This window comes from Varroa jacobsoni, unplaced genomic scaffold (assembly GCF_002532875.2).
Source record: "Varroa jacobsoni isolate VJ856 unplaced genomic scaffold, vjacob_1.0 scaffold_211, whole genome shotgun sequence".
In the NCBI taxonomy this organism is placed as follows: Eukaryota; Metazoa; Arthropoda; class Arachnida; order Mesostigmata; family Varroidae; genus Varroa; species Varroa jacobsoni.
Window position 1 is genome coordinate 42,072 of NW_019213113.1, and position 14,281 is coordinate 56,352.

Sequence of the window (14,281 nt, forward strand, 5' to 3'; positions counted from 1 at the left end):
TTCTAGCAAGCCTTCCGAATATATTTGTTGTACCCCGTACTGAACACTTGTTTAGCCTCACTTGTAACGAGTCACATAGCGCCGCTCGTTTGGATCTTGCTGCGAGTCATTCGTGCCCTTCTAAAAGCAGCATCGTATTCTACGGAACTCTAAACGTCGCCTATATTTCATTACTCAGACAGCAAATACGTGTCTCACTATAGGCAGATAATCAGTGACGTATCGGGAAGTGGCTCCTTTAACTCACACTGAATAATACATAATGAGCGGATCATTTTTATATAAGAGAATAAAAATCGCACAGCGCTCAGACTTACGAAGCGGCAGCTTCCCAAATCAATTAGATCGGATTCTTTAAAGAAGTTCGGCATTGAAGCCGTTTACATCCTCAGAGAAGCGCACGTCGCGGCCGCCATACACGCGTAGTAGCATAGCAAAGCATACGTCCACCGAATATGTTCGAATTGTTATTTCCTCCTTTGAAAAGGTCCTCAATTAAAAACCTATCCCGCTGATGAACGTCTCTATATTCCACCTACAGGCTTACCGAGCTGCCACACCCAGCTTGATTCCGACCGCGTTTACTGCGAAACATCAGGGATAGAGGAAAGGCGACAGGCAAACGAAACTGACCCGCAACGTTTAGGTTATATCATAGAACATATTGCTACTTTTACTGTTGTAGTTGTAATAGTAAGCCATTGACCTGTAGCCATAGCCTGCAACATCAAGACTTTAATTCCAGTATATTCTACAAGCCACGTTCATTGCTGGAATAGAATTACACGTGGCCAAAAGGTGTACCCACAGACCGATCCGATGTGCCCAGTTTCGGTAACCTTCAAGCGACCGCTGTGTGTAGTCACATCAGGCAACACACGTACTTACAAAGCGTGGTAACTAGGGCTCACGCTTATTTTATGATTGGTCAACCTGAGGAATAATTTGTTTCACATAAATCGTTTTTATTCAAATCTTCGCACTTCTACTTAGCTGTGGTTGCAAACGGGATACTACATAAAAGGAGCAACGAAGTGGACTTAGGTAGACTGTGAGCCTGTTGTTTTATGACGGTATTGTATACTCTTCAGTAGGCGTGCTGCAGGTTCTAGTAACTGGGGGCCTGTTAAAGAAACTGAACACCTCATTTTCGTGCAGATTATATAGTTGAACATGTAGTATTTAGTATCTAACGTGTGTCACGAAAGCCGTATTGTTGTGATACCATAAGATTTGCTTAACTCAGGAGTTGAAATCCACAGCCGTTGCAAAACGTCGGTCATTTCCTGTTTAGGCCGAAAAGCAGCTGGGACATGATATTAATTTAGTGCCGAAAATCAGGTGATTCACATTTATAGAAAAAAAAAGATGTCAACAGGCCGTCCTTTTTGTCTAAATACTATAGACGTATGGTAAAAAAGTATTTGTAATTGAAACTAGGTGGGTCTGAATTTAAGTACATGTCGTCCGGATAAGACAATGTCGTGCGCCATTTTGCGTTCGAAACGGTGAAGTTAGCGCCATTTTCTCTAAAGTGTTCGTGCCACAACGTCACTAGACCTTTAAACATGTCTTGTTCAAAAACAGCGTGTAAGCACTCGGTCTGGAAAGAGTGTTGGTTATTATTTAGTGTTTGAAACAAGATGGCAGGTACGGCTGTTAGTAATACGACCTTAACCTGGTTAATATTAATGAAAGTGGGGTTATTTTTCATAGTTTGACATTCATGCATCAACAATAAATAACCCCATATATTAGGGATGAGATCGTCATGTTAATAGATAGCTCACTGAATAGTACGCGAGAGAAACGGTTACAAACAGAATGATGTTTTACGAGCGTGTTTTTGCGGACACGTCTACCGTACTTTTAATGCCTACACATGTTTATAGGTTGCTCTGATATAACTGTAGCTATTGGTTCGCTGTATGGAACAACCGTACAGACAGGCGTATAACTTACATCCTTCGAGCTCAAACGAATGCTTTTGTCTCAGCGATAGAACAGATGAAGAGACTTTAGGATTTGCCTAACTAATCCATTTGCAAATAAGATGGCAGGTCTATTCCACTTGTGTTGTTAAATGATAAACCTATATGAGTACTCGATACACCCTTCTAAAGAGAACAAAAGGCCTAAATACGCTAATAAAACTGATTCAAAATTCTGTATACTCTTAAGTCTCACATGTCGACGATTCTTTCTATTTGGTGTTGTGTCAAACATTGACGGAAGTTGTTATTATCGTAACGAAAACATCAAGTGAAACCTGAGCAAAGGTCTTCAGCAGTTCGTCTTCGAGTAGGTCAGTAAGTCAGACGTAGCACCCACCAAGGACTACTCGTTTTTACATATGCTAAACAGCGGGCAGCTGGAACATAGTTTTTCTACACGATATGTCAGCTATCAGCTATACCTTTCTTTCAAGTTCTTGAAAAAAATCACTAGAATTTATACCGGTACCAGCTTTTCGTGAGCAAGCGAAAAGTTCGCTTTTGTACTATGCCAAGCTCACCTTTTAGAAGACTGCGTACACGTTTCTTTGACAAACACTTCATAATGATGTCCTTTTTTTTCTGTCTTAACATAGAACAAGGCTCGATAACGAAAATCATCTGCTCACTTTATAATCCCCGCAGGGTGCTGCTAGCTTCGGCACTCTTTTTGTAATGATTAGAGTAACAAGTAATAATGTCGCGACGGTCGTTGTGCGACCAAAGTGCCGTTAACAGATCTCTTTTTGGTTTTGGGAAACGTTATCATCCTGTAACAGCAAGAGCATCACTCGCCGAGGGAAAACTTGCCCTATTTATTACGGTAGAGGTCCTGACCACGAACACCAAGAGCATCTCTGTGCGGTACATTTGCCACAACTCCCCGTTCTTTCACAGTCAACTACTTTTGATGAGTCCTGGTATTCTAAAATATGTTCGGGTGCCAACATCTATAATTTCCTTTATGGACGACAGTATCGCCTCCTATAAACACTTGGTTGACAGTTTATTATATTGTGAATTGTTTTGAAAATATAATTACATACGATATTATCGAAAATAAATTACCATAAGAGCTAGAAACGTATATAGTTAGCTTTGTAAGCAGTCTGTACAATCTCACATCTGAAATTGGCAAGTCTGTAATTGATGCAGACGGTTTCACTATAGATGGAAGTAAGCCACCAGAAACGGCACTTTTCTGAAGAAACGGCAATTTTCTGTTATATTATTTTCTCTCGACTCCCACGCCGTTGCCATACCTGAGTTGCATTATACAGTCCTGCCGTAGGCTTTTCCTATGCTCAAAGGGATGTTTGTAAATAGTTAAAGACCCTTTACTGTAGACAGTGATTTTGCGATATATATAGTTACTCAAGCTAGGTGCAATTTTTTCAGGAGCCAAGCACCTTTATTATAATTGCATGAGTTGTGTTTACATAAAATTCAAATTAATAAATATTAGCAATTGGCTGTCCATTCGCTGACGTTCACTACATGTGAGACCAATAATCCTCACAGATGTTTTTCGCTTACAAAGGCATTTGTGTAGCGCTATCCTCTCGCTCTGTCTAACGGGATATAGCGACGGAATAATTATCTGTGAGCACACTGGCAAACACTGTCCATTTGTTATGTAGCAAGTATTAGCCTGGTTGATGAGCAGACGCTCTACAATAAAAAACAGTTGTATGAAGAACTGCGCTAAAGGGAGACTGTAACGGCTACCTGCACAAGCCGCTGTATCAGCGGATAAGAAAGTGATGGTAATTAACGACGTGTTATGCTGGGCTCCACCAAGCTGCATCGAGCTGTTCGCCACGTACGCCATTACCTGTGACCGTTAAGGATCCTTTTAGATTGTTGCCCGTCGTGTTATGCAACAATGTCTAGCAGCCCTTCTACAGCCCCACAGATTGAAACGTTGTGGAAGCATAGACACCCCATGCTCGGGGTTCGGCCCTACACATTGAAATTACTAACTTCTCACTGACAAAATCTGTTTCCATAGGGACAGCCATAGGGATATAAGATCAAATCCCGCATAACTTTAATTGGATTTGGCAACGCATCGACTGCAACGTAAGTCATTGCCTAAAAAGCTTGCCCCCTTTTTTAGAGGAATAGGGGAGGCATGTTGGTAGCGTTGTGTTTCCTTGACAGCGATCTTGTTACTAAAGAGAGAAGGTCCCATTGCAACTCGTCTGTTGGAGTGTACATTAAATACCGAAACCATGCACAACACTTATGCTAATGGTGAACGGGGCAGCAGTAGTGATGTCTAATGACGTAGCACTCAAAACATTATACCGAACACGCTGATTGAAGTGGTGCTTCGTCCAAGGTACCCGATTAGCTCAGGTGATTGCTGTTACTCCTTCACTTCCTGCCGGGTTACAAAGCTAGAGCGATAAACATAAGACACAAATGCTAAAAGATAATCTAACATATTAATTACTACCAAATTTTTTGTTCAACGTGAACCCCGCTATCAACACAAAGCCGTACCACGAAATATTGTATTGCAATGAAATGTACATCCTTATTCTACAATATAGGTATATTAACGTCGAAAATTCTTCCTCAGTTCCTTGCCGTTGTGTTACAGTGAAATAAGAGTTTAAAGTAAATTACAAAATAAACACTTCAACAATTGCTCCGAACCGCTTCTTTGGCCCTTAGGAACCTTTAGCGCACTTCAATGATTTTTTTAAGCTCTGTTTATAACCCAATTATGAGCTATTAGTTCCCTTACAGAGAAACGATAGCCCAAATCATCTCAAACCGAATATCAGAGAAGATTCGATTTCTCTGATAAAAAGTTATAGTACCGTCATAATTGCCACTCCACGCCTTCTGTTCATTACAATAACGCTTTGGAGAGAAATATATGATCGAACGATTGCTTTGAGAAGACCCCATTGGGTTGCCGTAAAGACGTGCATTTTTCAAGTGGAACTATAATATTGATAGGCAAAGAGTATGAAAAAACGCTAGCATTCCCATAACAGACTTAATACATAACGAATATTAGACTAAAAAAGTCTATCTTTACTTGCACACGTATTCAAAAGAGTACTTTTTCTATTCGACATAGGTTTCAAGTTAGCTTGAGTTCCCAGCAGATACAAATTCTAACATTAATCTCAAGGATAAGGAAGTAGGAAAATAAAGCTAATTTTGAAAGCATATTAACCTTGTACCTTCTTGCAAGAAAAAAGAAGACGTATTCTCTTTATACTTCATGCAACGTATACGTGGTATTATTATTTCTCTAGGAACTTGTAAGTTTTGTATTCGAAGATTTCTCTCGCTAGAATGCAGCGAATGCTCATGCACGAAAACCACTAAAACTCAACGATCCAAATTCGTTTTTGAGCTGTGCTATTTATAGACAGAATCGTGATGGAGAACGGTAAAAACAGCAGACCCTTTCAAGGTATAGAAAGCACCAGCTAAACTACGAGGCATCTGAGTAAGAATCTATTACTTGAGGCCAGCATATCCTGTCAGATACTTGAAACTGCTCGTAGGCCTCGTTTCGAGCAGTACGTGCAGAAATTTTTTCAGACATTCATAGAACTAGCATATTCGAGTAGTATCCTGACGTCTGACGGCTGCGTATGTTGTCTGCTGTGCTGTTTCGTGATGAAATGAATGATGAAAAATGTTATGTGTAATTCTGTTTCATAAAGTGTCGAACCGTTCCGCGTATGTTTGTGGGCGTGGTTAACGAATCCTGGCTCCGTTGTCGCCTCTATGCATTGTCTGCGCGTATAGCTGGGATACAGCTGAAATCAAAATTAGCAAATGGAGAGAACGCCAGATGGTATAAAGCTCCTCGGAGGAACCGACTAAGCATAAAAAACTACGGCGGCCGTTTCACGGAACGATGCCTGCCTAATTCCGACAGAACTATATACATATACTTCGAAGAGCATCAGTTTAATCCTGGCTATAATAAGTATCGAAGCAGGTTGCGCGTGACTATTTACCTATGAGGTAACTATTTACCCTCTGAAGTTTATAATATGAAAAGGATCCTTGCTACAATACAGGGCCATTAGCCGCGATCTTTTCGAACTTGTGTAACGCAAGTCAACACAAAAGTTTATTACCACTAATAGACAGCACCAGACAGTCTCGATAAATAAACGGATACATTTATTAATGGGTAACAAGCCCGGGCAGCGGGCGCGTGGCGATCAATTAAATTCTGTATTCGTGTGCTGTCATGTGAATCCTGCAGTGTACCTACGTGCGCACAAATGTACATAATATATATATATATATATATATATATATATATATAGAGAGAGAGAGAGAGAGAGATGTGCTTGTATATGAACGTTTGCAATATATAGGGCGGTGGCTTCTTTTAGCTTGTTTAGGCCACTACTGCCGGATTGTCTGCTGTATCTCTTTTGAGTCATTTACCATGAATCGCTAAGCATGGCTATCAGTGCGATTTCTCGTTGAGACCTCGAAGTAACATTAATTGTAAGGGTACAGTTGCCGAAAGCTGCTGATAGGCCACGCCCCTTTCACTCATTAAATGTTTGCCTTTGGCTGATTAGGCAGTTTTAATGCAGAGTGGACGACCGCAGAAGTATATCTGCGATCATCGATTGGTAGTTTACTAAGGCTTGCCTCGAAGTATCTGCATGATGGACGTGAAAAAAGATTGCCACATATACTGACTATGGGCTAAAGTTCGGGAATAGCGTACCTTTTAGCAGATTACTTGCTATCCAGCTTGGCTCCTTGACTAATATATTATCTAGAACCCAACCACAAGCAGTGACACGACTCCTCACCTACCTGCGTAACAGAAACTGCTATCTGTATTAGCCAAGTTTGCTAGCATTTTCTTTAGCCTAAAAATTGTCGTTGCACCTTGTAATCTAATTGAAGTGTACCGTAGAAGCTGGTTTCATGCCAGATGTAGATTCGTACGATGCACATCTGCATAGCACTAACAAGAAACAAAAACAAACTGAAGAAAGCTCAAGGCGTCACATCGCTCCAAAACTTCGATAACATATAAAGGCGCCTTTCTGGCTAGCATTGGGTGAGGATGCTACTTTGTTTTGGGTGGATTTTACTGAACATAATAAATGTCTACTATTCCTGCCTTAAACATATCATACCGCGAACAAATGGAACATTTATGGGTTATCGTTTTCAAACCCCCCAGTCTCACCGTACACGTATCTTATCGACTTGTCTTATCGTTAATGTTGTGCTAACGCATGGATAATAACAGCGAGTGAAATGCCATCGTGTTTGGCAGTATCCGAATATTCTTGACACGTGCTGTGACAATGAATGAGGGTGTTTGCGAGCCGTAAAAGAGGACAAAACCCACCCGCGGCAGCGACCCAGTTGTCTTTATCATTTCCAAACAAGCAGTTTCCGTAGCCTCGGTACCTTCTTCTCCACGTCGGCCTGCGATTTCTCCTGATTCGGCAGCTATACGGAAGCTTCTGCAGCCTATCCAGGACAACGGCGTCTGTAGCATATCAATGCAACCGGTTTCAGTCACAACAGCAGAAGCAGTATCATTCCGTAGGGATCGCGGCAGTACAGCTGCTGCTGAGGGCGGTCTATGGTTCTCTTTCGCGCAGCACATGGCCACCAAGCTGACATGTAGTCTAGTTACAGCGATAACCAATTATGTATTGACTGTATCTCAGTTTTGCGTGGATGCACATGCGCATATTCTCATTTACTTTTGATTGAAGTCCGGTAAAAAATCAAAGTTAGCTGATCCTTACGGGGGTTGCAACTGTGACACCGCTGTCTCCTGACCTAAAAAGCGTATCGTCCTTCTGCGAGACAAGATCTTTATAATTCAACCCTTGTAGCAGTTCGCCAGGACAGGGGGTGGCGATGGTGCATTCCGGATGGACGTTTTCAAACAGCATTCTCACAAGTGCCTACGGTTCAGCTAGAAATCGCACGGTTTCTAGACGATTACGCAACATTTTCGGTAAATTAATGGAACCTTGAAACAACAAAGAGACGTCAGCATTCGTGGATTGAGGGGAACATAGGACAGGTTGGATAGCGATAGGCTGAAACAATAGCCGCTAAGTGATAAGGCGTGGGTTTACTTCGATTGGGACGTCGACTAGCTAAAGGTCACTGTTCATTAAATTGAAAGCCTTGCGCTTTGAATCTCGTAAGGAATAGTACCTATCATGGTTTGCAGGTGGAGTTTCCTTATCTAGTAACTACAGGCTTTTCCATTTTCTATGTTAATTTCTTACATAAATCTTTTGTATAGTTTGTACAGTTGCATCAATTTTCATGATTTAATATCAAATTTATGTAAACAGGCGCCTATGCCCAATTCTGCTGTATTGACTTCACAAAACTCGAACGCAAAAATGCAATACTCTTTCATCCTATGACGGAATCATACATTCGCAATATAGGCGCAGCTCGATAGTTGCAGATGAGTCTTCGCGTTCAACGTTAACCATTGCTGGCTGATATGATAACGTAGATTTGGCAATTGGTTCGAAGTATCACATATATTTGACGTGCCGATTTCCGACAAATCCTTACCTGAATACTTGTTGCAAGCTAGCTGAGACAGATGTTTAGCGACGGATCAATCGTCAGAAGAAAGAAGTTTTAAAGGACATCTCGTTTTCAAGGACCAATTATGCAATCCTATATATCATCTGGTCCAAATTAGACTTCTCATAAATTCCATTGACACAAAACATAAGGGGTTGCGGCACCTACATATTTTCAGTTTCTGAAATCTATGAAGAGGATTTGTAAGTACTGAAAGTTCTCAGGTCCCGGTTGAAAACTAGTGCTAGTCATAGGCCTTGACGTAAGACGTAAAAACGTTCGAATGTAAATATAAAGGGCAGATATAAAAACGAAAGGTATTGGATACACTCAAAGCTTAAATGGATTACCTCTTCGAAGTAGTGCATTTCAAAACCCTACTGCCAAATTACATCATATACGTGTGTCTTGTAAATTTCATAAAAAAAATTGCACTTATAAATATGAGCGGTGTTTATATCCTGCGTGTCTTTTCTTTATATATGACCTGTGAAATTAAGGCCAGACATCCAGTAATAATCCTACAATTAACTGAACCTACAGTATTACCCGAACTAGATCGAACAGTGTGGCCTGAAATTTTGTATGGTGAGGTGAGTTAGCGTGGCCGTATGCGCATTAGTAAAGCAACTCGCGCTGTCATTTTAATAAGAATAAACATCTAAAATACAAACTCATGAATCCTCGAATATTCGTTAAATCATTCTCGTTGTATCATATTAAAATTTTAGACCACGAAATGGCTTAACAAGTAGTACGTTTTTAATTGAATGGATGTTAAGTAGGCAGGATTTGAAAGAGATTCGGACATCATGCCAAGCATCAAATACTGCTGCTGTTGTTTTTTAATTTGCTCCCTACCATCGCTGAGCGATGAACACGCTGGATTCAACCACTCCGGTCGACTGATTTTTAATCTTGTTCGTGCCAAAAAACGAGTTCTGAGTTTAGGTGATTCCCCCATCGTCAACTACCTCTAAAAACTTATTTACCATATCGGTTAAAAGTGCAAGTGCATACGCAGGCCGTTCTGTATGTAAGGACCGTAGTGCCCCTTGATGTAGTCCCGTAATTGAATGCATAGACCACGCCAGCTACATTCGATTATGATAAAAGCAATCAAATGTAGAGTTGTATTCTAGTGAAGATAAAATGCATTCTATTTTCTTCAATTTTTAGGTCGCCTCTTACTGTGCCGTTAGTACTAACATTTTAACACCAAAACACATTGTTTTTAAGTGCGTCCTCCAAGTCGCTTGATGCTATATCAACGTTCGCGTTATTGACTCGCTTCTCACCACCTACGTTGAATAATAATAAATACACAACATTGTGTATTTATTATTATTCAACTGCGTTATCAAGTGCGCTAGTTAAAGACAACATTGTCTTTAACTAGCGCACTGCTTTGCTTTATCTGTGTTTGCTTTCTCCTAAATAAAGCTTTGTTATTCCATAGTGAGACGGGCCTGCCAATTACTCGTTGCTCAATGAAAACTTCGAAAGACGGACTTATCTGTAGCGAGGATTGTAACATCAGGTTGTAGCCCCGTCGCCATCGTCTTTCTTATTCGCGAGTTCCAATTGTCAGATGTCCGTGACAGGTTGTGGCGGTGGGGTGCCGGCGGTGGTGTACTAGAGCAGCAGTACACAGGAAATTATAAATGAGCGAGCGGCGGGCACGTCGATCATCTCCGCTTCCTTTTCCCTTTTTGACTTTTCCGTCAATGAAAACGACGATCACTCTTACAACTCCCGGTGCCGACGATCGCAGAGAATCGGTCGTTTTCTGTCATTACTGGCAACAAGACCTGCCTGCTGCTTGCCCGCTAAATGCCCTTAACCCCTTCGCCCCTACCGACCGGCCTAAGAAAGCTGGGGCCTACTGCACTGATGGCTAGCACTGCACGTAGTACATACCTGTCTACTGCAGCTGGTTCTCACCATAGGAGCAGCGGATACGGTTACTGTTGTTTTTGATGCTGCTGTTGCTGCATCGTATCATCATACTCAACTTTCTACGTGTTCCCGTGTTCTTTATCACCCATCCCCGAAGGCAACTTTCCGCCGCTTATTTTCAGCTTAGCAGCAAGACTTTTACAACATTGACGACTGCTCTCGTAGTTGCGCGGGTGCGTTCATCTATGCCAATCATAGGTAGAAGGCCAAGGAGAACAATACGCCAACAGGAATACAAAAGACAGGATACGGACAGGAATCCTTTACTGGCACTTACAGTTCCGGATAGATTGTGTCATGATAATGCGTCTGGTCTAACGACAGACGAGCGAACAGAGGCCGAAGAAAGAAGCACGGAAGTCGGTTTCAAGGTCCATGAGGTTAACCACGATAGCGTAAGTTAGCTGGAAGCTTTTCCTACCACACCGCAGCCACAACGGTAGCAGCAGCGAAATCTTACTTAAGCCCTTGTTAGGCAGCAGGCGTCTACGCATGACTGTTCATTGCACATTAGCCCTTTCGTTTCCCTTCGGTTGTTAGCAGTCTGAAATTCATTAGGCCTGACAGGGCCCATTCTGCGGCTGTACGAATATGTCAAAGGTGTCAAAATTTCAGAAAAAAAAATACCCTTCCATAACACCTTTTTCTATACATATTAAGCCTAGACAAGGAGGATTGCACAATTCATTCTGAACTATATTGTAGACTCACCTTAGTGGATGCGCGTGCAACTGGTCGGTGATCATGCATTTATACGAGTGTGTGGGCTTCGATGTCTGAGCAAAGAATAGTATTCGAATTGTCCTTGGGCCTAAAGCCTTGTTGCATAGTAATAGGATAGACAATATGCAAAAGTTGTTTCTGTTGGCTCTGCTGAGCGATGCCTGCCTTTGCTTGTGAAACCTTCGCATGTTCCCTCTTTTACTTTATAAATCCTATATCCTAGTACCCTTATAGCTACGCTGCATCTACTACGTAGCTTTAGGCAAAATTGCGTTTTTGTCTACATGCCGACAGGGAGCCTGGCGCATTTGTTTACAGGGCTTGGTATCCACTACAAGCTACAGGTGTCTCCATGCAAGTAAGCTCAATTGCAATTTGTAAAATCGCTCATTTCTTTGCACCCATACAAGTGCTATTTAGCTTTTTTTGGTCATCTAAAGGGAAGGAACGTTTAAGTTCGGTGGCAGTAATATTTTCTCTTGGGTCGGTAATGCTTTGTCCAATGGACAATACTAATCAAGAGGTGGATTGTCGCAGTATCATACGTTACTTCTTCGTTCATGGTACTCGTTCATGCCATGACGACGTCCTAAGCTATTACCCTTGCCGTCCTGTCTATGATGTGTAAGCCACTATCTAACGAGTATTTGTTACTTACAACAATCAGTTTTGAACAATGTCTGATTAGACAACAGCCGCAGTCTGTGGGACCGTGTCGGATCAGATACATCATCAGGAACGTAATCGATCCCAGGTTGCGCCTGTTCAGATAAACAGCGAGATGCGTCTATGTGCTTGAAAACATATGGGAAACAGAGCACAACGTAGCTTAGGTAAACAGGTAAATGGTAACGACTATTGCTGGCGCTTCAAGGTCAAGACTATAGTAGGGTAAAGCAAACGTTAACTATATAAGCATGAAAGAGGCATCTTTTGAACAATTTTGATAGATGTACATGTATCCGCTCCCTCTTCATGAAAATAATGTATCTCGCAGTGAACTGACTTTTTACCGCACAACCGGCACTACACACCGTTCGTTAGACCGCGAATCCAAAATTTCTGCCATACAAATATTTATCAATGACGATTATGTTTAGATTACTACTTATGCCGCGTAATTAGTCTCTCTATATTTATAATTGTATCTTTGACAGGATAGAATGTGTTACTAGGTGCATATATAGAACCCACCTGCAGCCGCAAGATGGCTATCACAATGTTCTTGGACTATGACTGAGTCGTTAGTAATGATATGTCTTCGGATGGGTAAAGGTTCACAACCTGGGTCACAGCTGGCCTTTGTGGCCAAAAATACGCAAAGAAGCACAAGATGTTTGGCACCTTCCAATATGATCTGATGTTGCTATGGTACTTGTACTCCTTGTTGCTTCAGCTATACACTACACACTGTATCGTAACATGGACGATTGATTTTTTAATCTGAGGTCATTGTGGCTACGCTAAGATTCGCAGAATTGTAGAAATGTTAAAACTCAATCTCCGCAGTGGTCGTGCACTTCCTTGTTGTTATGGATGGTCCGAGACAGGCGCCTTAAACTACTAGTTTGGTCTAGTTGTAATACGTACACATAAACATTACGTATTTGCACGCAGGCGTCATACAGACTTATTCGAATGGATGGCTTGAAATTCAAAGGATTTTGCTACCGTATGAAAGAAAGCAGTCAATCTAGAAGAGAGATACACTTTTTTCTTCTGCTTGATTAAATCGCGTTGTTGCTACAACTGGCCAATGTTTGTTGCTGCCTAAGTTGTCTATAGTACTTGGACTAGTCTAAAATCTAGTAAAGAACATAGATCATTTTCTCATAACAACGATAGCAATAAATGTGTTGGTATTTTTTTATGTCTCCCGTTTTTCTTTCTTTGTAATATTAGACTCTTTCAGATATCGTGATAATTTTTTCATATATATATATATATATATAGGTGTGTATGTATAGATCGAGGTCGTCGATACTAGACTTCCTACGTCACTTGGCACTGCAGCACAATACAACAAAAGCTCTGAAATTGATAATAGAGCTGGACAACTGTCAGAGCAATAAACTAGGCCAACGAAGCGGGCACGCGACTGGTAGACAGTGTGTCGCCCAGAAGTGACTGCTAGTAGCAATGGTGAACGTACATAATAGCAGCTTCCGTTTCGTGCAGTTGGCATGTACGATTCGGCGCTTCTTATTTTTTCGACGTAATGATCGGTGCACAATAGACACACGAAGGCGGTCACGCCTCGTTTTGGCTTCGGCTGCTTACAGACGACACCGAAAACATCAGGTGTCGGAAGACGGAGAGGGCCTTAAGATTACTATCGGAGGGGTCGGAGCACTGTCAGTGGTTAAGGGCCATGATGTTTTGCTCCTCTCACTATACCGGGCGCTTTTCCCGTGCGCTGCTGCCGCTCCTGCTGTGACACCGCGTTCTGCTCAGCATTCTTGTCTATGGTGGTGTCGCGGCTGTTCGTTGGCCGGAACCAACCCGTCGACCACCTGACAACCGAAAATCGGAAATTACTGCTGTAACTGTACAACAGTGCCAGCGTACATAGAGCGTCCAGCTGCAGACACGTCACTGTCACTGCGGGGGGCAAAATCTATTCTACACACGTTGTTCTCGCGGGATGCCAATACATACCTCCACTCTTTTTACACGTGCTTCATTTGTTCTGTGCTGTTTACAATTTTGTTCGTTGTTTTTTTCTGTTGTTTGTGTAACAACAAGAGAAAACAATTTCTGCCGTCTTATCGTGTGCAGCACAAATTTTCTTAGCGCGAGAACATTTTTTAGGGAAATTATGAAAATTTCCGACTTTCATACTTCGTTACATTACGCTTCGTGCGACTGGTACATAGACTTCCGAAAATAAAACGTTTCCTGCTTCAACAATTGTAGAGCGGTAATTACTTCGTGAGTGGCAAATAAAGAACTAATTTTCTTTTTCTTTCCTTCTTCTGTATGTTCTCTACAGGTCTCTTACTGTTGCAACCCGGTCC

The 14,281-nt window shown here is 41.7% G+C and overlaps 1 protein-coding gene across 2 annotated transcripts in view; it reads right to left on the bottom strand.

Annotated features, from left to right (window-relative positions):
* LOC111273664 (uncharacterized) overlaps nucleotides 1-14,263 on the bottom strand; it is a 30,256-nt gene extending 15,993 nt beyond the window's left edge. Inside the window, exon 1 of one of the 2 annotated variants that reach the window (XM_022855486.2) lies at nucleotides 12,459-14,263. The gene's annotated coding sequence lies outside the window, so the exon portion shown is untranslated. Of the gene's footprint in view, nucleotides 1-2,515; nucleotides 3,372-12,458 lie in introns of those variants that run through there. The other variant, XM_022855488.2, reaches the window with a different exon arrangement.
* Between the last annotated feature and the right edge of the window lie 18 nt (nucleotides 14,264-14,281).